This window comes from Schistocerca serialis, chromosome 3, assembly GCF_023864345.2.
Source record: "Schistocerca serialis cubense isolate TAMUIC-IGC-003099 chromosome 3, iqSchSeri2.2, whole genome shotgun sequence".
Taxonomy (NCBI): Eukaryota; Metazoa; Arthropoda; class Insecta; order Orthoptera; family Acrididae; genus Schistocerca; species Schistocerca serialis.
This window is the reverse complement of record NC_064640.1, coordinates 837,983,387-838,009,594: the sequence shown is the minus strand read 5'-3', so window position 1 is coordinate 838,009,594 and position 26,208 is coordinate 837,983,387.

Below are 26,208 nucleotides of genomic sequence, written 5' to 3'. Positions count from 1 at the left end.
GACAATTTATCGTACTTTTCTTGTATTCCCCTGGTCGCCCTCTCATCCGACCTGATGCTTGTCACTAGTAACATAAATCTGTTATAGGAAAACGCAGCTCGGCAAGCCATCATCAAATGGTTCAAATGGCTCTGAGCACTATGGGACTTAATATCTGAGGTCATCAGCCCCCTAGAACTTAAAACTACTTAAACCCAACTAACCTAAGGACATCACACACATCCATGCCCGAGATAGGATTCGAACCTGCGATCGTAGCGGCAGACTAAAGCGCCTAGAACCGATCGGCCACTGCGGCCGGCTCTACGGTTAGGATTTATGTAGAACTAGCGTGTTTATCAACCCTACTGGTACCAAGTCCAGCATTACGTTACTGACTTTGGGAAAAGCCTTTTACAGCGTCCGTCAGAAAGAACTCCCGTGATTTGAGGGGCAGTGTGCAGCGGGCAGCGACAGAGTAGAGTGCTGGGAGGCGTGTCCTCGAATACCTGCATACGTGCCGTCTTCAGTATAGGCCATGGCATGGTCAGATGAACATCGTGATTTTGTCGTTGAGTAGTTTATTCAAAATGGAGGATCACCAATAACTATTCAGCGTGTCTTCTGCATTCATTTCGTGCTTGGTCAGCGGGACCTTGTTCCCGATAAGAAAACCATTTATTTGAGGGTTTCGAATATTCTAGAAACAGATTCTGCATTGAAACGTAATCCGAAAGGTCGAAGACGGACTGCTACAGGCCCAGAAAATGTCGTTGCATTGAGAGATTCAATTCAACAATCTCCTTGACGTTCCGCAAAAAATCATGCGTTAGCCTTACGATTATCGGATCGAAGTGTGAGACGGATCTTGCATCGAGGATTAAAAATACATCCCTGCAAGATTGTGATGGTTCAAGAACTGAGATTACGAAGTCCGTACAACATTGTGTCAAAATATGCTGTGCAATGTTCACCAAGAAGATGTGGTGATTTTTTCAGACGAGGCACATTTTCATCTGACATGTGCAGTAAACAAACAAAATTGCAGATACTGGTCTGAAAGCAACCTCCAGAAACTCCATCAACAACATCGCCGTAGTCCCAAAGTAACACTATCGCACGCTTAACGTGACCATACGTCCCACTTTGGGCGGGACAGTCCCGCTTTCAGGATGTCTGTCCCTTTGTCCCCAGCTAGAGCAATCCCGCTTTTGCAAAAAGACCGAACGAAAACTGATTAGACGTACCCTCCGTCCCTGCATATACCCATTACATTGGAAACACGCGGGTGACGCGGTTGCGCGGCCGGCTAGGAGAAGCGAGAGCGACTAACATGCGAGAGCGAGACAGATGCTGCCGTTCAGCTCAGCCAACAATCACATCGCGCGAGTGCCAACTTCACGTGCGGCAACACTGTTTAGTTTTAGTATTTACTACAGTGTTAAGGCGCACGGGCACAATCAAACAACTCATTCAACGTTTTCATGTTTGTGTACGTTTAATATTACTTTGGAAAATAACTTTCCATTTATAAAGCAAAGGAGTGTTGCATCAGATGTTACGTGTGAAAAGTGTCGTACTGGTTTTAGTATTGGTCATGGTGTTCCATCGAAACTGAGAAATACACTACTGGCCATTAAAATTGCTACACCAAGAAGAAATGCAGATGTTAAACGGGTATTCATTGCACAAATATATTATACTAGAACTGACATGTGATTACACTGTCATGCAATTTGGGTGCATAGATCCTGAGAAATCAGTACCCAGGACAACCACCTCTGGCCGTAATAACGGCCTTGATACGCCTAGGCATTGAGTCAAACAGAGCTTGAATGGCGTGTACAGGTACAGCTGCCCCTGCAGCTTCAACACGATGCCACAGTTCATCAAGAGTAGTGACTAGCGTATCGTGACGAGCCAGTTGCTCGGCCACCACTGACCAGACGTTTTCAACTGGTGAGAGATCTGGAGAATGTGCTGGCCAGGGCAGCAGTCAAACATTCTCTGTTTCCAGAAAGGCCCGTACAGAACCTGCAACACGCGGTCGTGTATTATCCTGCTGAAATGTAGGGTTTCGCAGGGATCGAATGAAGGGTAGAGCCACGCGTCGTAACACATCTGAAATGTAACGTCCACTGTTCAAAGTGCCGTCAATGCGAACAAGAGGTGACCGAGACGTGTAACCAATGGCACCCCATACCATCACGCCGGGTGATACGCTAGTATGGCAATGACGAATACACGCTTACAATGTGCGTTCACCGCGATGTCACCAAACATGGATGCGACGATCATGATGCTGTAAACAGAACCTGGATTCATCCGAAAAAATGACGTTTTGCCATTCGTACACCCAGGTTCGTCGTTGAGCACACCATCGCAGGCGCTCCTGTCTGTGATGCAGCGTCAAGGGTAACAGCAGGCATGGTCTCCGAGCTGATAGTCCATGCTGCTGCAAGCGTCGTCGAACTGTTCGCGCAAATGGTTGTCGTCTTGCAAACGTCCCCATCTGTTGACTCAGGCATCGAGACGTGGCTGCACGATCCGTTACAGCCATGCGGATAAGATACCTGTCATGTCGACTGCTAGGTATACGAGGCCGTCGGGATCCAGCACGGCCCTCCTGAACCCACCGATTGCATATTCTGCTAACAGTCATTGGATCTTGACCAACGCGAGCAGCAATGTCGCGACACGATAAACCGCAATCGCGATAGGCTACAATCCGACCTTTGTCAAAGTCGGAAACGTGATGGTACGCATTTCTTCTCCTCACAGGAGGCATCACAACAACGTTTCACCAGGCAACGCCGGTCAACTGCTGTTTGTGAATGAGAAATCGGTTGGAATCTTACCTCATGTCAGCACGTTGTAGGTGTCACCACGGGCGCCAACCTTGTATGAATACTGTGAAAAGCTAATCACTTGCATATCACAGCATGTTCTTCCTGTCGGTTAAATTTCTCGTAGCACGTCATCTTCGTGGTGTAGCAATTTTAATGGCCAGTGGTGTATCTAAAATCGGTAAAACACAGGCGCCGACTTCGAAGGATTTGGATCCAGATGCAGCGGAAGGTGCATGGGCGTGTCGTATAGTTCAAGATATCCATAGCTTTAGCTCAAATGATTGTGCCTCTAATTTAATTCAAACATATTTTGAGAAAAACTTTAGATGTGCTTGTACAAAATGCCAAGCTATTGTTGCAAATGTGCTGGCGCCTATGGTGGTGATGATTGAAAGAGCATTTTTGTGAAGTTCACTGCATATCTCAATTAAAAGATGCTTCAAATCATGGCTCAGTAAAATTATCCCCTTGCTTGGTTCCATATTTTTTACCTTATGAGGGTTTGAATGTCAAGATTTTAGAGTTTCGAGAGCAGCCTGGTGAAACATCGGATACTTTGTCGATTCTTTAAGGGAGGTATTATCGTACAATGATTTAATAACAAAATTGTGGAATTTTGTGGAGGTAATACCATCTGCAGTTATGGAGGAGAGAGTAGGAAAGGGAGTAATAATGTTTACGCAAAATTGAACCTATCGGGAGGCAACTCATTGGGACTGGATGTGGAGCCTCTACAGGGTGGTCCATTGAGACTGGGCCAAATATCTCACGAATAAGCATCAAACGAAAAAAACTACAAAGAACGAAACTCGTCTAGCTTGAAGGGGGAAACCAGATGGCGCTATGATTGGCCCGCTAGATGGCGCTGCCATAGGTCAGTCGGATATCAACTACCTTTTTTTAAAATAAGAACCCCCATTTTTTATTACATATTCGTGTAGTACGTAAAAAAATATGTATGTTTTAGTGGGACTACTTTCTTCCCTTTTTGATAGATGGTGCTGTAATAGTCACAAACGTATAAGTACGTGGTATCACGTAACATTCCGCCAGTGCAGACGGTATTTGCTTCGTGATACATTACCCGTGTTAAAATGGGCCGTTCACCAATGTTGATGTATGGCTATTGTGATCAAAATGCCCAGTGGGCGTGTGCTATGTATGCTAATCCGTATCCTGGACGACATCATGCAAGCGTCCGGACCGTTCGCCGGATAGTTACTTTATTTAAGGAAACAGGAAGTGTTCTGCCACATGTGAAACGTCAACAAAGACCTGCAACAAATGATGATGCCCAAGTAGGTGTTTTAGCTGCTGTTGCGGTTAATCCGCTCATCAGTAGCAGACAAATTGCGCGAGAATCGGGAATCTCAATAACGTCGGTGTTGAGAATGCTACATCAACATCAGTTGCACCCGTACCATATTTCTATGCACCAGGAAGAAGACAAATTACGGGACGATGACAGATTTTTTGCACGCGTTCTATTTAGCGACGAAGCGTCATTCACCAACGGCGGTAACGTAAACTGGCATAGTATGCACTATTGGGCAACGGAAAATCCTCTATGGCTGCGACAAGTGGAACATCAGCGACCTTGCCGGCCGCGGTGGCCGTGCGGTTCTAGGCGCTGCAGTCCGGAACAGCAGGACTGCTACGGTCGCAGGTTCGAATCCTGCCCCGGGCATGGATGTGTGTGATGTCCTTAGGTTAGTTTGGTTTAAGTAGTTCTAAGTTCTAGGGGACTGTTGACCTAAGATGTCAAGTCCCATATTGCTCAGAGCCATTTGAACCATCAGCGACCTTGGCGGGTTAATGTATGGTGCGGCATTATGGGAGGAAGGATAATTGGCCTCCATTTTATCGATGGCAATCTAAATGGCGATGTTCTTCCAACATGATGGATGTCCGGCACATAGCTCGCGTGCGGTTGAAGCGGTATTGAATAGCATATTTCATGGCAGGTGGATTGGTCTTCGAAGCACCATACCATGGCCCGCACGTTCACCGGATCTGACGTCCCCGATTTCTTTCTGTGGTGAAAGTTGAAGGATATTTGCCATCGTAATCCACCGACAACGCCTGACAACATGCGTCAGCGCATTGTCAGTGCATCTGCGAACATTACGGAAGGCGAACTACTCGCAGTGAATGGAATGTCGTTACACGTATTGCCAAATGCATTGAGATTGACGGACATCATTTTGAGTATTTATTACATTAATGTGGTATTTACAGGTAATCACGCTGTAACAGCATGCGTTCTCAGAAATGATAAGTTCACAGAGGTACATATATCACATTGGAACAACCGAAATAAAATGTTCAGACGTACCTGCGTTCTGTATTTTAATTTAAAAAACCTACCTTTTACCAACTGTTCGTCTAAAATTGTGAGCCATATGGTTGTGACTATTACAGCGCCATCTATCACAAAGCGAAAAATGTGGTCCAACTAAAACATTCATATTTCTTTACGTACTACACGAATATGTAATAAAAAATGGAGGTTCCTACTTTAAAAAACGCAGTTGATATCCGTTTGACCTATGGCAGCGCCATCAAGCAGGCCAACCATAGCGCCTTCTGGTTTCCCGCTTCAAGCTAGACAAGTTTCGTTCTTTGTAGTTTTTTCGTTTGACGCTTATTTCGTGAGATATTTGGCCCGGTCACGATCAATGGGCCACCCTGTATAGCTCACAACGCGATGAAAACAGCTTCAGATTGTCTCCCTATGGATTTCGAATGTATCATTGTGAAAATGTAATAATTTTTCTTACGTCTACAGCGTTCCAGTGGAAGCTCTGAAAGTTCTCTTATTGTAATGGCACAGGGTATCAGAAACAGCCGGGCTATACCAAAACCAGGTGGCTCGAGTTAATGCCGACGCTTGAAAGAGTTTTAAAAATATTTCAGCTCTTGTAAAGCTATCTTCTGAGCATCAATAAATGCCCAAATATTTTAAAAACTTTTTTTCGAAAATCGCTCCTCTGAATTATGGGTATACTTTTTGCACGCACGGGCAGCGAGTTTCCACCAAACGCCGTTAAAAATTGAAGCACAGTGCGTGTCTGATGTAGAATCTGTAAAGGAAATAAGGCGTCTCCGAGATAACTTGGCACGTAAAGAGCGTTCGCTCTATCTTCCTCACACCGCCAGTAATCTAATAACAAACTTACAAGAAACTGACGAGTTGTAGAAAGTGCGGCTGCTGAATTGTATAAGACTAGCAGAGAATACTTGGATCAGTGGTGTCAGTTCAATGCAGACAGTACCTACGTGGGAAGACATGCAGAATGTGACGGATTTGCTGATTACACGAGGATTCCTTAGCAGCCACCAAGATATATACGTATTCGATGAGTTTGCTCTTGTTTCGGCCCGCCTGCTTAGCTGGGCGGTAACGTGTCTGCCTACCATGCACCGGGCCCGGATTCGATTCCCGGCTGGGTTAGATAATTTCTCCCCTCGGGGACTGGGTGTTGTGGTGTCATCATCATCACCGACACGCAAGACGCCCTATGTGGCGTCACCTGAAATAAGACTTGCAACTCGGCAGCCGAACTACCCTACATGGTGCCTCCCGGCCATCAATGCCCAACGATCATTTCATTTCATTTTCTCTTATTTCAAAATATGTCGCAGGTAAAAGAATATCAAGCTGGAACGCTAAAAAAGTTGCTACTGAAGACCGTTGGGTGGAGTTGCTCACGCATTTCCGTGACAACAATCTGAACTGTACGAAGTTTCGAATAATTATTGAATACGTTTTACGTTTGCCAGGAAGTAACGGTACCTGTCGAAACAGTTTTTTTCTCTAATGAATGACAAAACACATTTAAGTGTCTCAGTTTTGAAAGGCCTTTTAATTACCAAGATTAACATCAACAAATCATGTAATAAGCTCCATTCCTACTTGAAAAGTAGGCCCGACTTGTGAAACTGATTTCCCGCCACCGACAAATATAAAACAAATGCGTCTGCAATTACAATATAATGTTGATTAATTCAAATTGTGTATAGTTAATACCTTATTACCATGTGCTTGTTTTTGAATAAGTTCTTTTCCTAAAATCTACAAGTTTCCCACTCTGACAAAATGTCAGGTTAGGTATGCTGTTTTTAATTTTGGTCTGATTGGTCCGTATTTTTTGTAGAAAATGTTGAGAATGTGACTATAGAAAGCAGTCAATACTGTGCCATGCTTTAATGACATTGAGAATGTATGGTCCAACAAGATGGCGCTACAGCCCATACAGCACGTCAGCCACTGGCACAGGGAGGGAAATGTTTCCTGGACATATCATTTCTTTGCGTGGTGTTATTAGGTGGCCACCAATTGTCAGACTTGACACCCTATGAGTTTCTTATGCGGGGCTATCTGAAGTCAAAGGTGTACCAATGTTGTTGTTGTGGTCTTCAGTCCTGAGACTGGTTTGATGCAGCTCTCCGTGCTACTCTATCCTGTGCAAGCTTCTTCATTTCCCAGTAACTACTGCAATCTATACCCTTGTGAATCTGGTTAGTGTATTCATCTCTTGGTCTCCCTCTACGATTTTCACCTTCCACGCTGCCCTCCAATACTAAACTGGTGATCCCTTGATGCCTCAGAACATGTCCAACAAACCGATTCTTTCTTCTAGTCAAGTTGTGCCACAAAATCCTCTTCTCCCCAATTCTATTCAACGCCTCCTCATTAGTTACGTGATCTACCCATCTAATCTCCAGCATTCTTCTGTAGCACCACATTGCGGAAGCTTCTATTCTCTTCTTGTCCAAACTGTTTATCGTCCATGTTTCACTTCCATACATGGCTCGCTCCATATAAATACTTTCAGAAACGACTTCCTGATACTTAAATCTATAGTCGATGTTAACAAATTTCTCTTCTTCAGAAACGCTTTCCTTGCCATTGCCAGTCTACATTTTATATCCTCTCTTCTTCGACCATCATCAGATATTTTAATTCCCAAATAGCAAAACTCCTTTACTAATTTAAGTGTCTCATTTCCCAATCTAATTCCCTCGGCATCACCCGACTTAATTCGACTACATTCCATTATCCTGGTTTTGCTTTTTTTGAAGTTCAACTTATATCCTTCTTTCAAGACACTGTCCATTCCGTTCAACTGCTCTTCCGAGTCCTTTGCTGTCTCTGACAGAATTACAATGTCGTCAGCGAACCCCAAAGTTTTTATTTCTTCTCCATGGATTTTAATACCTACTCCGAATTTTTCTTTTGTTTCCTTTACTGCTTGCTCAATATACAGATTGAATAATATCGTGGAGAGGCTACAATCCTGTCTCACTCCCTTCCCAACCACTGCTTCCCTTTCGTGCCCCTCGACTCTTATAACTGCCATCTGATTTCTGTAAAAACTGTAAATAGCCTTTCGCTCCCTGTATTTCACCCCTGCCACTTTTAGAATTTGAAAGAGAGTATTCCAGTCAACATTGTCAAAAGCTTTCTCTAAGTCTACAAATGCTAGAACCGTAGGTTTGTCTTTCCTTAATCTATTTTCTAAGATAAGTCGTAGGGTCAGTATTGCCTCACGTGTTCCAACATTTATACGGAATCCAAACTGATCTTCCCCGAAGTCGGCCTATACCAGTTTTTCCATGCGTCTGTAAAGAATTCGTATTAGTATTTTGCAGCCGCGACTTATTAAATTGATAGTTCGGTAATTTTCACATCTGTCAACACCTGCTTTCTTTGGGACTGGAATTATTCAAAAATGGTTCAAATGGCTCTGAGCACTATGCGACTTAACTTCTGAGGTTATCAGTCGCCTAGAACTTAGAACTAATTAAACCTAACTAACCTATGGACGTCACACACATCCATGCCCGAGGCAGGATTCGAACCTACGACCGTAGCGCTGGAATTATTATATTCCTCTTGAATTCTGAGGGTATTTCGCCTGTCTCATACATCTTGCTCACCAGATGGTAGCGTTTTGTCAGGACTGGCTCTCCCAAGGCTGTCAGTAGTTCTAAAGGAATGTTGTCTACTCCTGGGTCCACTCACCTCACCGCCGCCCCACACCGAACCCAGGGTTATTGTATGGTTCAGCCTGCAGTGGACCCCCCGGGAACGTCTCATTCCGTACGTGAAGACAGTGTTTGCGCAGTAATCGCCGACATAGTGTAACTGAGGCGGAATAAGGGGAACCAGCTCGCATTTGCCGAGGCAGATGGAAAACCGCCTTAAAAACCACCCACAGGCTGGCCGGCACACCGACTTCGACAGTAATCCGCCGGGCGCATTCGTGCCGGGGACCGGCACGCCGAAAAGCAGTGCGTTAGACCGCACAAGACAGAGCGAGGTGGCCCAGTGGTTAGACACTGGACTCGCATTCGGGAGGAAGCGGTTCAAATCCCGCCTCCGGCCGTCCTGGTGTAGGTTTTCCGTGATTTCCCTAAATCGCTCCAGGCAAATGCCGGGATGGTTTCTCTGAAAGGGCACGGCCGACTCCCCTAATCCGATGAGACCCATGACCTCGCTGTCTGGTCTCCTCCTCCAAACACCCTAGACCGCACGGTTAACCAGGCCCTTAAGAACACAATAGCTTGAGAAACTGAAGAAATCATTCCCGATATGACTCGTAAAGGAATGAACAACTTCAGAGAACGGCTCAACCAATGCATCAACAATGGAGGCAGTTATTTGATTGACGTATTGTTTAAAACACCTTAATACTGCGAATTCTTAAACAGCATTATGTGTGTTCTTAGATAATAAAAATAAAAATGTCATACCTTACTTGGTTTCGTTTTTCTTAGCTTCCCTGATAGTGGAGTTCTTTCTGCCACGCCCTGTGCTAAGATAGTAAGGTGTGTGTGTCACAATGTTTCCACAAGCAACAAAAGTCGAGCGAGGTGGCGCAGTTGTTAGCACACTGAACTCACATTTGGGAGGACGACAGTTCAAACCCGCACCCGGCCATCCTGATTTAGGTTTTCCGTGATTTCCATAAATCACTCGAAGCAAATGCCGGGATGGATCCCTCGAAAGGGCACGGCTGACTTCCTTTCCCATCCTTCCCTAATCCGATGAGACCGATGACCTCGCTGTCTGGTTTCCTCCCTCAGAACAACCCCCACAAGCAACAAAAGCTACGAAGTTCAGCCAGCGACCTTACAAAATATGAAGGTTGCTTATGACTGTTATTTCTTTATTTAAATCTTCGTAGGAGCGACTATATGGCCCAGCCTTGTGAATGCTAGATCGCTGTTCACTACTGCATACATAATCAAAAAACGAATTATATTATCCCATGATGATGGCCAACATGACGCAGTTACTGCATATTTCTCTCAGACCGTTTTTTCTCAGTAGAGTGGATTTCAAATGTACCTGCTGCACAGGGAAACTTTGCTACCATTAGTAGTATGTCATTACTGATATTATTCTCACTATTTACACTACTGGCCATTAAAATTGCTACAGCAAGAAGAAATGCAGTTTATAAACGGGTATTCATTAGACAAATATATTATACTAGAACTGACATGTGATTACATTTTCACGCAGTTTGGGTGCATAGATCCTAAGAAATCAGTACCCAGAACAACCACCTCTGGCCGTAATAACGGCCTTGATACGCCTGGGCATTGAGTCAAACAGAGCTTGGATGGCGTGTACAGGTACAGCTGCCCATGCAGCTTCAACACGATACCACAGTTAATCAAGAGTAGTGACGGGCGTATTGTGACGAGCCAGTTGCTCTGCCACCATTGACCAGACGTATTCAATTGGTGACAGATCTGGAGAATGTGCTGGCCAGGGCAGCTGTCCAACATTTTCTGTATCCGGAAAGTCCCGTACAGAACCTGCAAAATGCGGTCGTGCATTATCCTGCTGAAATGTAGGGTTTAGCAGGGATCGAATGAAGGGTAGAGACACGGGTCGTAACACATCTGAAAAGTAACGTCCACTGTTCAAAGTGCCGTCAATGCGAACAAGAGGTGACCGAGACGTGTAACCAATGGCCATACCATCACGCCGGGTGACACGCCAGTATGGCAATGACGAATACACGTTTCCAATGTGCGTTCACCGCGATGTCGCCAAACACGGATGCGACCGTCATTACGCTTTAAACAGAACCTGGATTCATCCGAAAAAATAACGTTTTGCCATTCGTGCCCCCAGGTTCGTCGTTGAGTACACCATCGCAGGCGTTCCTGTCTGTGATGCAGCGTCAAGGGTAACCGCAGCCATGGTCTCCGAGCTGATACTCCATGCTGCTGCAAACGTCGTCGAACTGTTCGTGCAGATGTTTGTTGTCTTGCAAATGTCCCCATTTGTTGACTCAGGGATCAAGACGTGGCTGCACGATCCGTTATAGCCATGCGTATAAGATGCCTGTCATCTCGACTGCTAGTGATACGAGGCCGTTGGGATCCAGCACGGCGTTCCGTATTACTTTCCTGAACCCACCGATTGCATATTCTGCTAGCAGTCATTGGATCTCGACCAACGCGAGCAGCAATGTCGCGATACGATAAACCGCAATCGCGATAGGCCACAAACCAACCTTTATCAAAGTCGGAAACGTGATGGCACGCATTTCTCCTCCTTACACGAGGCATCACAACAACGTTTCACCAGGTAACGCCGGTCAACTGCTGTTTGTTTATGAGAAATCGGTTGGAAACTTTCCTCATGTCAGCACGTTGCAGGTGTCGCCACCGGCGCCAATCTTGTGTGAATGCTGTGAAAAGCATATCATTTGCATATCACAGCATCCTCCTCTTGTCGGTTAAATTTCTCGTCTGTAGCACGTCACCTTCATGGTGAAGCAATTTTAATCGCCACTAGTGTAGAATGGTGCATATTAAAGGAAAATCTTGCATAATATATTGCAGGTGGCTGTGGCTACGGCGTGCTTTCGGCAAGTGACGCCCTGATAATGTTATCAAGCACCGGCTTCCTGTGACACTACCAATATATGTTTCTGTAATGCCAAAGTATGTTTCTGTACTGATCACTGAGCGTCCCTCTGTGTTGTGGAGGTTTGCAAATGGCAACTCGTTCACAGGGGTATGATGCAGAAACGAGTTCGATCATTAATTCTTGTGACACAAGCGCAGGCTGGGGATTTTCAGACGCATAGGAAATCGAGAAAACAGGAAGAAGTTGTATGGAACTATGAAAAAAATAGCTAAATATACAAACTGAGTAGTCCATGTGGAAGATAGGCAACATCAATGGTAGTACGAGCTCACGATTGCCGTGGTCCCGTGGTTAGCGTGAGCAGCTGCGGAACGGGAGGTCCTTGGTTCAAGTCTTCCCTCGAGTAAAAAGTTTAATTTTTTATTTTCGGACAATTATTATCTGTCCGTCCGATGCGATCACTTTTTTGGGAGTGATTATCACATCCACAAGAAAACCTAAATCGGGCAAGGTAGAAGAATCTTTTTACCCATTCGCCAAGTGTACAAGTTAGGTGGGTCGACAACATATTCCTGTCATGTGAAGCACGTGCCGTCACCAGTGTCATATATAATATATCAGACGTGTTTTCTGTGGAGGAATCGGTTGACCTATGACCTTGCGATCAAATGTTTTCGGTTCCTATTGGAGAGGCACGTCCTTTCGTCTACTAATCGCACGGTTTTGCGGTGCGGTCGCAAAACACGGACACTAAACTTATTACAGTGAACAGAGACGTCAATGAACGAACGGACAGATCATAACTTTGCGAAAATAAAAAAAGTAAACTTTTCACTCGAGGGAAGACTTGAACCAAGGACCTTAAAATGATAAGAGTGAGGAGGGGGAGCTCGAAATTTATTGATCCATTGGGTTTCCGGCGGTTTAGTTGTGCTCCCATTAGCTGAGAGACATACGGAGGGGGAATCCCGCCACTTTTGTGTCACATGATCACTATCGATTACCTGTACAGTAGCGTAATGCTTCGGATGGTTCTCCTGGGTGGCGTCGGTTAATTTCTGGTGGTTCTCTGGGGTAGGGGGGTGGGGGTCACCAAGAAGCCCAAGTGTGTATCCCGACACCGGATGTGAGAAGATCTTTACCTGTGCCCGAAATCGCAGTCGTCAACTACAAATGCGGACTGTTGAAATTGCCCAAGAGAAAAGTGTATCTCTCAGAGCCATTTAACGTGGTATAAGAACAGTGATCGTTTAATGGACAGGAAGCGGAGAAGGAAGTCACGACAGGAATTGCTACTGTTTTTGAGTGCAGTTCTCTCTGAAACAGTATCCGAGCTAATGTAGCGAATGAAACTACGTACTTGGGTATTTGGAGTGGGGCACCTCGCAAGAGTCACTGCTCATAGCGGTGCGAAAGCCGCGTTTTCGATGAATCAGACAACACAGAAACTTGCGATTGGCTGACTGGGATTAGTCGCCGTTTCGCCTCTTTTCATATGGTGCACATTGTCGAGCGCACCGATAGCCCAGTGAGATGTTTAACCCGGAGTGTGTGCAAATCGTAGTTCAGGATGCAGGTAGTTCCCTGATGTTTCGAGAGTGTTTGTCGTGCTATAACTTCAGCACAGTCGTTCACATGACCTTGAATACGAACCAGGAAGTTTATTCAGTATGCTCGGTGAGCAAGTGTTGCATTATCTCCAACTTCTTCATGTGGACACCTTTATCTTACGAGTGTCACTCCAAAAGAAGTGCACACTATTTTTGTAAAAATACAGTTTTCATTCTGCATATGTGAAAGTTTTACAGTGTGTAGATACATCATTCCCGCTTGTTTTAAAACTTAGTTCAACCTGTTCCCGTGAGTGGCGCCAGTACAGCATGTCTTCAAGATGGCTGCTACACTGGACGTTCGTCAGGAGCAACGTGCTGTCATAGAATTCCTGTGCTTTGAAAGCGAGACAGTGGGCAACATCCACAAGAGGTTGAAAAAGGTGTATGGAGATGCTGCTGTCGATCGCAGTACAGTTACTGGGTGGGCAAGCAGGTTACATGATGAAAGCGGGCGCAGCAATATTGAGGATTGTCCTCACAGCGGCAGGCCTCGTACTGCACACACTCCAGACAATGTGCAGAGAGTTATCGAATTGGTGACTGCTGACAGACGCATCACAGTGAAAGAATTTTCACGCTACTTTGGGATAGGGGAAGCAAGTGTTCGTAGAATACTGAAAGTTTTGGCATTAAAAAAGGTTTGTACCAGGTGGGTTCCCAGGATGATGACAGTGGCCCTTACAAAGAAACAAGAAAAACAGTATGCAACGAACTTTTGGAACAGTACGAGAATGGTGGCGATGAATTTTTTGGACGAATTGTGACAGGTGATGAAACATGGCTCCATCATTTTTCACCTGAGATGTCGAGGCAATCCATGGAGTGGCATCACGCAAATTCACCCAAGAAAAAAAATTCAAAACTACACCTTCTGCTGTAAAAGATATGGCTATGGTGTTTTTCGATTCCAAAGTACTCAGTGGGCATCATGCCAAGTGAAACCACCATAAATTCCGATGCATCTGTAACGACACTGAAGAAACTTCAAGCTCCACTGAGTCGTGGTCGACCACATCGGCAAAAGCAGGATGTTTTGCTATTGCACGACAATGCACGGCCACATGACAGTCAAAAAGCCATGGAAGCGATCACAAAACTCGGATGGACAGCACTGAAACACCCGTCTTACAGTCTTACATTTCTTTGGGAAACTGAAAGAATCTCTCTTCGTGGAACAAGGTTTGAAGATGATGACTCCCTTGTGCACGCTGCCAAACAGTGGCTAGAAGAAGTTGGTCCAGAATTTTACCGTGCGGGTATACAGGCGTTGGTTCCAAGATGGCGTAAGGCAGTTGAGAGGAATGGAAATTATGTGGAGAAATGAAAATATTGTTCCTAAAGGATGTATCTATACACTGTAAAACTTTTAAACATGTAGATTAAAAGATGTATTTAAAAAAATAGTGTGCATTTCTTTTGGAGTGACCCTCGTACAATAGCCGTGTTTATAAGGCCACACACAATACGCTTCTAGCTTAGTGAACAGTCAGGCGCCCTGTCGCCCATACACTGGCCCGATGTATTACCTAGTCTTAATCTCACAGAAAATGACAGTTTTGAACAATGGGTTAAATGTAGCAACAAATATCCTCGAAATTTGCTGGTACATCGGGATGAAATCATCAGTGAATATGATTTGTATTTCGTACGGTAAGACTGTGAGACGAAAAATTCCGTAATGCGGGACATACTTATACTCGAGGAATTGAATCACGTTACAACTGAGCAGTATAGCTTAGATGTATACATCGACATATCTACTCTGCAATTCATACTCAAGTGCCAGGCAGAGGGTTCATCGAATCACTTTGAGACTACTTCTCCACCGTTCCATTCTTGAATAGCTCAAAGTTGGAGACTGAAATATCGTGAAAAGTCTCGCTTCGAAAGATCACCTTCTGATGTGAAAAAGGGATCGAAAATATAGACTCGCTCTTTGCGTTTAGTCTTATGTCAAAGGCTGCTTCTTGTGCAATTGCTGCTTCCTTGTATAACCAGCGTGGACTACCGAACAGATACGATTTAGTTTGAAAGCGGAAATCGAACACGCAGCTGCTGTCGGTTGAGTTTCCTGGCGCGGGAAAGTCGGCCATAGAAATGTGAAACCCGTGCAGCCCGAGCGAGGAAATCAGTAAGGCGCCGAAGTGGTGTTCCTTGCTTCTGTCACCAAGTAAACTAATAACTGGCAGAGGAAATAATAAAAGTATTAATGTCTTTAGGCTCCGGAAATGAAAATCAGGTGCGTATAATCACATCCGCGTTGGCACAACAGTATAGTACAGCGAATTTTCTATTGGTGGAGTGATAGCGTACTGGGGCATGTCCATCTTTGTTGTTGCCTTCCTCTGGAAGTGCACGTCAATAATGCTCCATTGTATGATACAGCGATTAGGTGGTGCACGCGCTTCCAGTGTACTCACAGAAATCTGAATAACGAAGAACCAAGGTGCTACCATCTCTCTGTGAAGAACTGGTTAGTGCAAGAGAAGTGCAGGTGCTGATGTTCCAAGACCGGCGTTTCAAAAACGAGGCTCTAGCCACGGATCAGGCTTGAACATCTTTTAACACATTTTGATTACGGCAAAGGTCACCGTCCTCTGCGTTCGGTGACTACTAACTTCCATTCAAAAAGCCCACCGAAACGAAGCAACATTGGAAATGTTGAAGCTGTGTTAGATCAATCCAGCTAACTTGTTTAGTTGTACAATCACCGTGAACGAGTTCTATTCGCCATGGCCTCCTGAGAAAGGGGTAAAGCAAGGAAACATTTGTATTCACCACCGCTGGAAGGGCAAAGACCCAATCATCATCTGGCAAGGCGTTGCTGAGTAATCAAACTGCACAGGGCACATTCAAACAAGCTGCCTCTTTGGGCTATCAAATGCTGCCTTATCCAACGTATTCACAAATTGTTGCATCTCTAGAGGAAGAAAAAATTACTTTTCAGGTGGGCTGTATGGTGGACAGGCAAAATACAGACTTTGCCAAGTCAAGAATGTATCGTACTCATGGGTGAACATGTAGAGAAGGACGAGTACAGCCACCGAGCCAGCCGGTGTGGCCGTGCGGTTCTAGGCGCTTCAGTCTGGAACCGCGTGACCGCTACGGTCGCAGGTTCGAATCATGCCTCGGGCATGGATGTGTGTGATGTCCTTATGTTAGTTAGGTTTAAGTAGTTCTAAGTTCTAGGGGACTGATGACCACAGATGTTAAGTCCCATAGTGCTCAGAGCCCTTTGAACCATTTTTGAACAGTCACCGAGGCTCATCGTCGCACCCAAATTTCTTCCGTGATCACAATTAAAACTACCCCTAGCATAATTTTGTACCGTAAGTATTGGGACACACTGCATTCACACCATAAAGGCCGCCGATGTCTTCATGTTGTAGCTTTGATTGTTTGGTTCAAATGGTTCAAATGGCTCTATGCACTATGGGACTTAACATCTGAGGTCATCAGTCCCCTTTGATTGTAGGCCTGACTCTCAATGGTCCTTTGTTTTTATTTGTTCCAATCATACCTTAAATGTAAATGATGGGACATTTCAAGGTGAGCACTGTCTTCACTTTGACATTTGACCAAGCAGGTCGCTACCGTTATCAGGCTGCTCCTTACGAACTAACTTATGCCCATGTCATATACTCTACGGTACTCAATTCAGTGCACCAAGTGCTCAGCTTTCTCTTAGTATATGAATTCCTTAAGCTTTTTAAGAACGGCATTACCTTCTATGACGAATATTGCTTCTCTGGATAACCACTTTGCGCGTCTACATGTACACAATTACATCGATACTCTACAAATCCCTTTAATCCCGGGGTGGCCGAGCGGTTCTAGGCGCTAAAGCCTGGAACCGCGCGACCGCTACGGTCGCAGGTTTGAATCCTGCTTCGGGCATGGCTGTGTGTGATGTCCTTAGGTTAGTTAGGTTTAAGTAGTTCTAAGTTCTAGGGGACTGATGACCTCGGAAGTTAAGTCCCATAGTGCTCATAGCCATTTGAACCTTTGAAGTAGACCGGAGAGGGTCCGTACTATTGTAGTGTATGTTAAATTTTATTTCCGTTGAACTGACGTATGGAGCGCGGGAAGAATGGCTACTTAAATGCCTATGTGCACGCTGTTATTATTCTAATCTTTTCTTCGTGGTTCCTAACCACGGGTCTGTCGTATATTTCTTCATTATTACAGGTTGTTTAAACTTTCTGAGGGTAGTGTGTCTGCCATTTCCGGTTTTTCGCCACTTCCCTCGAGTCAAGCAAGCCTGCCGCCATTCGCGACACTTTTTTTTCTATACGTTCACTATTTTCTGCTGGTTCTATTTGGTATGGATCCCCGAATGGGCCGCGGAAGTGTTGTGTAAGCAATCTTCTTTGCAGAGCGACTGTATCTTCCCAGCACGCTTCCAATGAACCGTAATCCATCATTTGATTCCCCAACGATGCCGTCTATGTGACCGTTCTATTTATTTTCCTTCAAAGTGTTACACACAGGTTTTTGTACGAGTTGACTCATTCCATTATAACTAATCGATATTGTAGTCATAGGATGCTACAGTATGCATGGATTGCTCAGTTTCACATTCCAGAACATTTAAATCCGGTTGCCAATCTTTGTATCACTTGGTAATTTTATAAAAATCTAACGGGATATTTATGCAGCATTTCTAGATAGTACTTCATTACAGATTATAGATAGCACATCGTTATAGATAACTGTATTATCTGCAAAAAGTGTGAGGTCATTTGAGTTACACCAGACAGACACGTCCATTTTGTGAGTATACAAAATGCTCTAAGTTCGAGTACAAATTTCGAATCTTTAACTGTGTTTTTATGTGTGTACGACGGGTCATGTTTGTACACCCTGGTTATGTTTCGTAAATTGTGACAGATAACGCCAAGGGTTATGTCAATTTTTGCGATTTTTTTTTCCTTGACTGAAGAAACAAGTGAATGGAAAAGCACTCCCCAGAGAGTTATCCTGATAGTTATCGTATATTGAGTCCTTTAACACACAAATGTGTAAGCGAAAGAAAGTGACAATACACAGCCGCAGCCCACGTCTCTAGGTACCCGCTTCGTCGGCACCCGGTACATTGAATTGTCTAATGAGGTTACCCAGACATGTGAAATACACTCCTGGAAATGGAAAAAAGAACACATTGACACCGGTGTGTCAGACCCACCATACTTGCTCCTGACACTGCGAGAGGGCTGTACAAGCAATGATCACACGCACGGCACAGCGGACACACCAGGAACCGCGGTGTTGGCCGTCGAATGGCGCTAGCTGCGCAGCATTTGTGCACCGCCGCCGTCAGTGTCAGCCAGTTTGCCGTGGCATACGGAGCTCCATCGCAGTCTTTAACACTGGTAGCATGCCGCGACAGCGTGGACGTGAACCGTATGTGCAGTTGACGGACTTTGAGCGAGGGCGTATAGTGGGCATGCGGGAGGCCGGGTGGACGTACCGCCGAATTGCTCAACACGTGCGGCATGAGGTCTCCACAGTACATCGATGTTGTCGCCAGTGGTCGGCGGAAGGTGCACGTGCCCATCGACCTGGGACCGGACCGCAGCGACGCACGGATGCACGCCAAGACCGTAGGATCCTACGCAGTGCCGTAGGGGACCGCACCGCCACTTCCCAGCAAATTAGGGACACTGTTGCTCCTGGGGTATCGGCGAGGACCATTCGCAACCGTCTCCATGAAGCTGGGCTACGGTCCCGCACACCGTTAGGCCGTCTTCCGCTCACGCCCCAACATCGTGCAGCCCGCCTCCAGTGGTGTCGCGACAGGCGTGAATGGAGGGACGAATGGAGACGTGTCGTCTTCAGCGATGAGAGTCGCTTCTGCCTTGGTGCCAATGATGGTCGTATGCGTGTTTGGCGCCGTGCAGGTGAGCGCCACAATCAGGACTGCATACGACCGAGGCACACAGGGCCAACACCCGGCATCATGGTGTGGGGAGCGATCTCCTACACTGGCCGTACACCACTGGTGATCGTCGAGGGGACACTGAATAGTGCACGGTACATCCAAACCGTCATCGAACCCATCGTTCTACCATTCCTAGACCGGCAAGGGAACTTGCTGTTCCAACAGGACAATGCACGTCCGCATGTATCCCGTGCCACCCAACGTGCTCTAGAAGGTGTAAGTCAACTACCCTGGCCAGCAAGATCTCCGGATCTGTCCCCCATTGAGCATGTTTGGGACTGGATGAAGCGTCGTCTCACGCGGTCTGCACGTCCAGCACGAACGCTGGTCCAACTGAGGCGCCAGGTGGAAATGGCATGGCAAGCCGTTCCACAGGACTACATCCAGCATCTCTACGATCGTCTCCATGGGAGAATAGCAGCCTGCATTGCTGCGAAAGGTGGATATACACTGTACTAGTGCCGACATTGTGCATGCTCTGTTGCCTGTGTGAATGTGCCTGTGGTTCTGTCAGTGTGATCATGTGATGTATCTGACCCCAGGAATGTGTCAATAAAGTTTCCCCTTCCTGGGACAATGAATTCACGGTGTTCTTATTTCAATTTCCAGGAGTGTACATCCATCAATAACGATTCTGTAAGCACAAAATAATAAACAGTCGCACTGCCATAACTTAATTAATTATATATGAGTATATAATCAAGTATTAGGGAACAATGTAACTACAATTATTTGGCTACGACTAATAATAGGTTCCTTTAACGCAGCCTGAAGACTGATAGCCTGCAGCCGAATGTAATTTTCATAAAAACATGTATTTTAGTGTGATTTTTTTCGTGGGTACGATTACCTTTTGTTAATCAAGTTATCGGTTTAAAGAAAAAATGTATTGGATGGAGCGTTGTATTTGTAATCGAAAGGTGGTGTGTTACAGCCCCGCCAAGAATGATCAAACTTTAAAATAGCTTGATACTGTTACCTTCACAGTCGAAGTTCCAAAACGAATTAAAAACTGGGTATTTACCATCGTATGATGCAATCAAGTTAAAATGCATGCTGCCAAACTAGGAAAATACCTGAAGCTTAGAAAAGAGCGAATCAAATACAAAAAAAACAGACACAGAGAGTTTTGAGCCTCTGTATATAAGTTAGATGCAAGAGTGAAAAATATGAGGTTTAAAACAAGTCCGGAAACTGATTAATGATTAAGAACGTTAATGAACAGAAGAACGAATTTAGCGCAACTACCATCAAACAGTGGAGGACAGAGGAGAATTCGTCTTCCCCCAGCCGCCTAAATTAGGGAAACGAGACAAGGGGATTATCTATGGTGGTGATAATGAAAATGGACGACAGCTGACGAGATGTAGGTAAACCCAACCAACATCATCATCGAAGACCAACTTATCCAGGCACTTGTCGGTTGGGGAGCTTCATTTTCTTTGAAGAATCATTTTCTGAAGAAAATTATGTTGAGGGGATGTAAGGCCATTGTGCGGAAGGTTGCAAATGAAAAATTCAACCAGAATTTGTATAATTGTTACCCTTTACAACCCACACAGTGCGGTGTAATAGGAGGAGGTCCATCAAGTCAACTATCTCCGTTCAACAGAAAATGCTTATCACAATGGTCATTGACATAAATGCGCCACTCTGAAACACTAGAAGTAACTAGTGAAATGTGTGTGTAATATTACACAAAAAGGGCATTAATTGCTTAGGTAGCAAATATTGGTCAATTGCGTTCAAATTGTGGCACTCTTCCGTAAGTATTTTTATAAATTTCAAAAGGCAGCCTACAGATATATATATGGGACTTCTTCCAGGCATCACAAATACAGGAGAAGTTTGTAGCCGTGTATTGTGTAAGTTACTCTTAAGGGCTCATCAGACTGTATACTTTCATTTATCCTTAATAAACGAGTTAATTCTTGTTGACGACCCTGCTCTCGTAATCGCTACTCGGTTCCTCGTTCCTCGTGACAGGGTTCGGAAACATATTTCGTAAAAAATATTGTCAGAAATTAGCTTTGTCAGCTATGGAAGAAATGGAGATTCCAGATAGTTACCAAAAGCGTATATAATAAATCTGAGATCCACAGCAAAGGGAGCTAACACAGTGCCACAAACCTCTGGGTCGAAAGTTTGACGCTCGCGTGTCGACGTAAGTAACAGTGAGCGGCGTCTCTCGACCAGACTGACAACAACGCCAACGGCAACAGGTTAGATTAGATTAGTACTTGTTCCATAGATCATGAATACGACACTTCTTAATGAAGTGGAACGTGTCAGGTTAATAAAAGGTGTCTACACAAAATATTAGATGACACTTAATATTTTTAATTTTTTTGGTTTTTTTTTTGGCAGGGGAGGGGGGTTGGTGAAATTACCTACTTACTATATCCAAAAATTCATCTAATGAGTAGGAGGAGTTTCCATTAAGAAATTCCTTTAATTTCCTTTTAAATGCTATATGGCTACCTGTCAGACCTTTGATGCTATTAGGTAAGTGACCAAAGACTTTTGTGGCAGCTTAATTTACCCCTTTCTGAGCCAAAGTTAGATTTAACCTTGAGTAGGGAAAATCATCATTTCTAATAGTGTTGTAGCCATGTACACCGCTATTACTTTTGAATTCTTTCGGACTGTTGATAATAAATTTCACAAGGGAATCTATATATTGTGAGGCTACAGTGAAGATCTCTAGCTCTTTAAATAAGTGTCTACAGGATGATCTTGGATGAGCTCCAGCAATTAATCTGATTACACGCTTTTGTGCAATGAACACTCTTTTACTCAATGATGAGTTACCCTAGAATATGATGCCATACGAAAGCAGAGAATGAAAATAGGCGTGGTAAGCTAATTTACTGAGATGTATATCGCCAAAATTTGCATTGACCTTAACAGCATAAGTAGCTGAACTCAAACGTTTCACCAGATCTTCAGTGTGTTTTTTCCAGTTCAACCCCTCATCAATGCATACATCTAGAAATTTTGAATATTTTTCCTGAGCTACCGATTTCTGATCGAAGTCTGTATTTATTAATGGTGTCATTCCATTTACTGTGTGGAATGACTCCATTAATAAATACAGACTTGAGTCAGAAATCGGTAGCTAAGGCAGAATATTCAAAATTTCTAGGTTTATGCATTGATGAGGGGTTGAACTGGAAAAAACACGCTGAAAACGCACGGCAGAACATCCACCGATTGATTTAGATTCTCGTGCAGTCAAGAGCATCCTCAAACCACTACCGTCGACAGCTCTTCTGTCACAAAGATCGTTTTCTCTGAACACGATATGTGCAATTTATAAAACGACTTTCACACCAACGCAGTGTCCGCCCCGATAACTGAATGGTCAGCGTGACGGACTGCCGTCGTAAGGGGCCCGGGTTAGATTCCCGGCTGGGTCGGGGATTTTCTCCGCTCAGGGACTGCGTGTTGTGTTGTATTCATCATCATTTCATCCCCATCCGGTGCGCAGGTTGCCCAATGTGGCGTCGAATGTAATAAGATCTACACCAAGACGGCCGGACCTGCCCCTTAAGGGGCCTCCCGGCCAATGGCGCCAAGCGCTCATCCATTTCATGCCAACGCAGTTTACATGAACTTAATTAATGACGGTATATGTGCCAGAATGGTCACATTTGATGGCAAAACACAGGAAAATATCATTCTCTCAAACTACTGTGCCAACAATACCAACAACGATGGTCGTCGAGAAAGAAGGTAAGTTAAAATCGTTATAATCACTTCTGTTACTGCAAACAATGCAGTAACCAACTTTCTCCCATATTCAGAGTAATTCAGTATGAAACTAATTAATTCCAACGTAATCCTGTGCACGCGAGTTTCGGTAAATAATTTTGTTGTTTCGAAGGTTGTTTAACAGTTTGAGAATGGGTGGAATTAGAAAGTAGCTGTAATGGCTTCGCCTCACCTACGGGAGAATAGAAAATAAGTTACACATCTGTTTGATCACATTCTGCTACCACAATCATCACCATTTATACGTGCTTGCGGGCTGCATTGAGGTCGACAAGAGCTGCCGCACTTCACGTTTCGACATGTACACCGTTTGAGAGGTCTTACGTGACTGGGAGAACGCTTTTTCCACTGCAGTTAACATATATTCGCAGCAGTATATGCAACTTTATGACGTGAAAAACAAGTGTATACCGGGGGTTCATTGATCTTGACCGGGCCAAATAGCTCACGAAATAAGCAGGAAACGAAAAAACTACAAAGAACGAAACTCGTCTAGCTTGAAGGGGGAAACCAGATGGCGCCATGGTTGGCCCGCTAGATGGCGCTGCCATATGTTAAACGGATATCAACTGCGTTTTTTAAAATAGGAACCCCCAGTTTTTATTACATATTCATGTAGTACGTAAAGAAATACGAATGTTTTAGTTGGACCACTTTCTTCGCTTTGTGATAGATGGAGCTGTAATAGTCACAAACAGTTGGTAACAGGTAGGTTTTTTAAATTAAAATACAGAACGTATGTACGTTTGAACACTTTATTTCGGTTGTTCCAATGTGATACATGTACCATTGTGAACTTACATTTCTGAGGACGCACGCTGTTACAGCGTAATTACCTGTAAATACCACATTAATGCAATAAATGCTCAATTTGATGTCCGTCAACCTCAATGCATTTGACAATACGTGTAACGACATTTCTCCCAACGGCGAGTAGTTCGCCTTCCGTAATGTTCGCACATGCATTGACAGTGCACTGACACATGTTGTCAGGCGTTGTCGGTGGATCACGATGGCAAATATTCTTCGACTTTCCCACAGAAAGAAATCCGGGGACGTCAGATCCGCTGAACGTGCGGGTCATGGTATGGTGCTTCGACGACCAATCCACCTGTCATGAAATATGCTATTCAATACCGCTTCAAGCCCACGCCATTCTGTCATGCAGTGAAACATCTTGTAGTAACATCGGTAGAACATTACGTAGGAAATCAGCATACATTGCACCATTTAGATTGCCATCGATAAAATGGGGATCAATTATCCTTCCTCCCATAATGCCGCACCATACATCAACCTGCCAAGGTCGCTGATGTTCCACATGTCGCTGCCATCGTGGATTTTCCGTTGCCCAATAGTGCATATTATGCCGGTTTACGTTACCGCTGTTGGTGAATGACGCTTTGTCGTTAAATAGAACGCATGCCAAAAATCTGTCATCGTCCCGTAATTTCTCTTGTGCCCAGTGGCAGAACTGTACAAGACGTTCAAAGTCGTCGCCATGCAATTCCTGGTGCATAGAAATATGGTAAAGGTGCAATCGATGTTGATGTAGCATTCTCAACACCGACATTTTTGAGACTCCCGATTCTCGCGCAATTTGTCTGCTACTGATGTGCGGATTAGCCGCGACAGCAGCTAAAACACGTACTTGGGCATCATCATTTGTTGCAGGTCGTGGTTGACGTTTCACATATGGCTGAACACTTCCTGTTTCCTTAAATAAAGTAACTATCCGGCGAACGGTCCGGACGCTTGCATGATGTCGTCCAGGATACCGAGCAGCATACATAGCACACGCCCATTGGGCATTTTGATAACAACAGCCATACATCAACACAATATCGACCTTTTCCGCAGTTGGTAAACGGTCCATTTTAACACGGGTAATGTATCACGAAGTAAATACCGTCCTCACTGGCGGAATGTTATTTTTGTTTTGTTTTCTTTATTGTAATTTTAGCACCTCATACAGGCGGGCTGTCAGCAGCATAGTACGCCGCTCTTCAGCCTTAAGTGGTACAATCATATGACAAAGAGGCGACATAGACAATACAATAAAAATGGCGGGCAAAAAAAGTAGAGACAAAAAACAATAAACATGAAGCCGTTCACGCTGGACGATAAAAACACTAACACTTGTTGACACGGCGCACAGAACACGGAGCGGAATGTTACGTGATACCACGTACTTATACGTTTGTGATTATTACAGCGCCATCTATCACAAAGCAAAAAAAGTGGTCCAACTAAAACATTCATATTTCTTTACGTACTACACGAATATGTAATAAAAAATGGGGTTTCATATTAAAAAAACAGTTGATATCAGTTTGACCTATGGCAGCGCCATCTAGCGGGCCAACCAAAGCGCCATCTGGTTTCCACCTTCAAGCTAGACGAGTTTCGTTCTTTGTAGTTTTTTCGTTTGATGCTTATTTCGTGAGATATTTGGTCCGGTCACTATCAATGGACCACACTGTATAGGCTTTACTCTCAGTTATAACATAAACACGCACTGAGCTATTACAGTCATAAAACCTCTATTGCTGACATCGACACTGTTTAAAATGAAATGAATAAGGTAATGGTATTCGAAGCTAAATGTGATGAATGCAGATGGTGATGGTAAGGAGTACGTATTGCAAGTTCTGAACACTGAAACACTAATCAGTACTATGAAATCATCCATTAAGTCGCTGCTAGGGGAAAATGCTAATTGCAGAACAATGGTGTTTTCCAGAAATCCACTAAGCCCAGACGTCCTAAATATCCTGGAAGAAATTATTCCAGAATACGTAAAGATGCTGCAACTGGAAGACTATAGTTTCGATGAAACGAAGACTGTTAATGCTTATTGCATATTCGATTCACTAAATCTAAAATATATCTGTAGGTTGCCTGTTGAAATTTATAAAAATACTTACGGAAGAGTGCCACAGTTTTAACGCAATTGATCATTACTTGCTACCTAAGCATTTGGTGCCCTATTTGTGTAATATTTCACACACATTTCACAAGTTACTTCTAGTGTTTCACAGTGGCGCATTTATGTCAATGACCATTGTGATAAGCATTTTCAGTTGAATGGAGAATGTCGACTTGATGGACCTCCTCCTATTACACTGCACTGTATAAGTTGTAAAGGGAAAC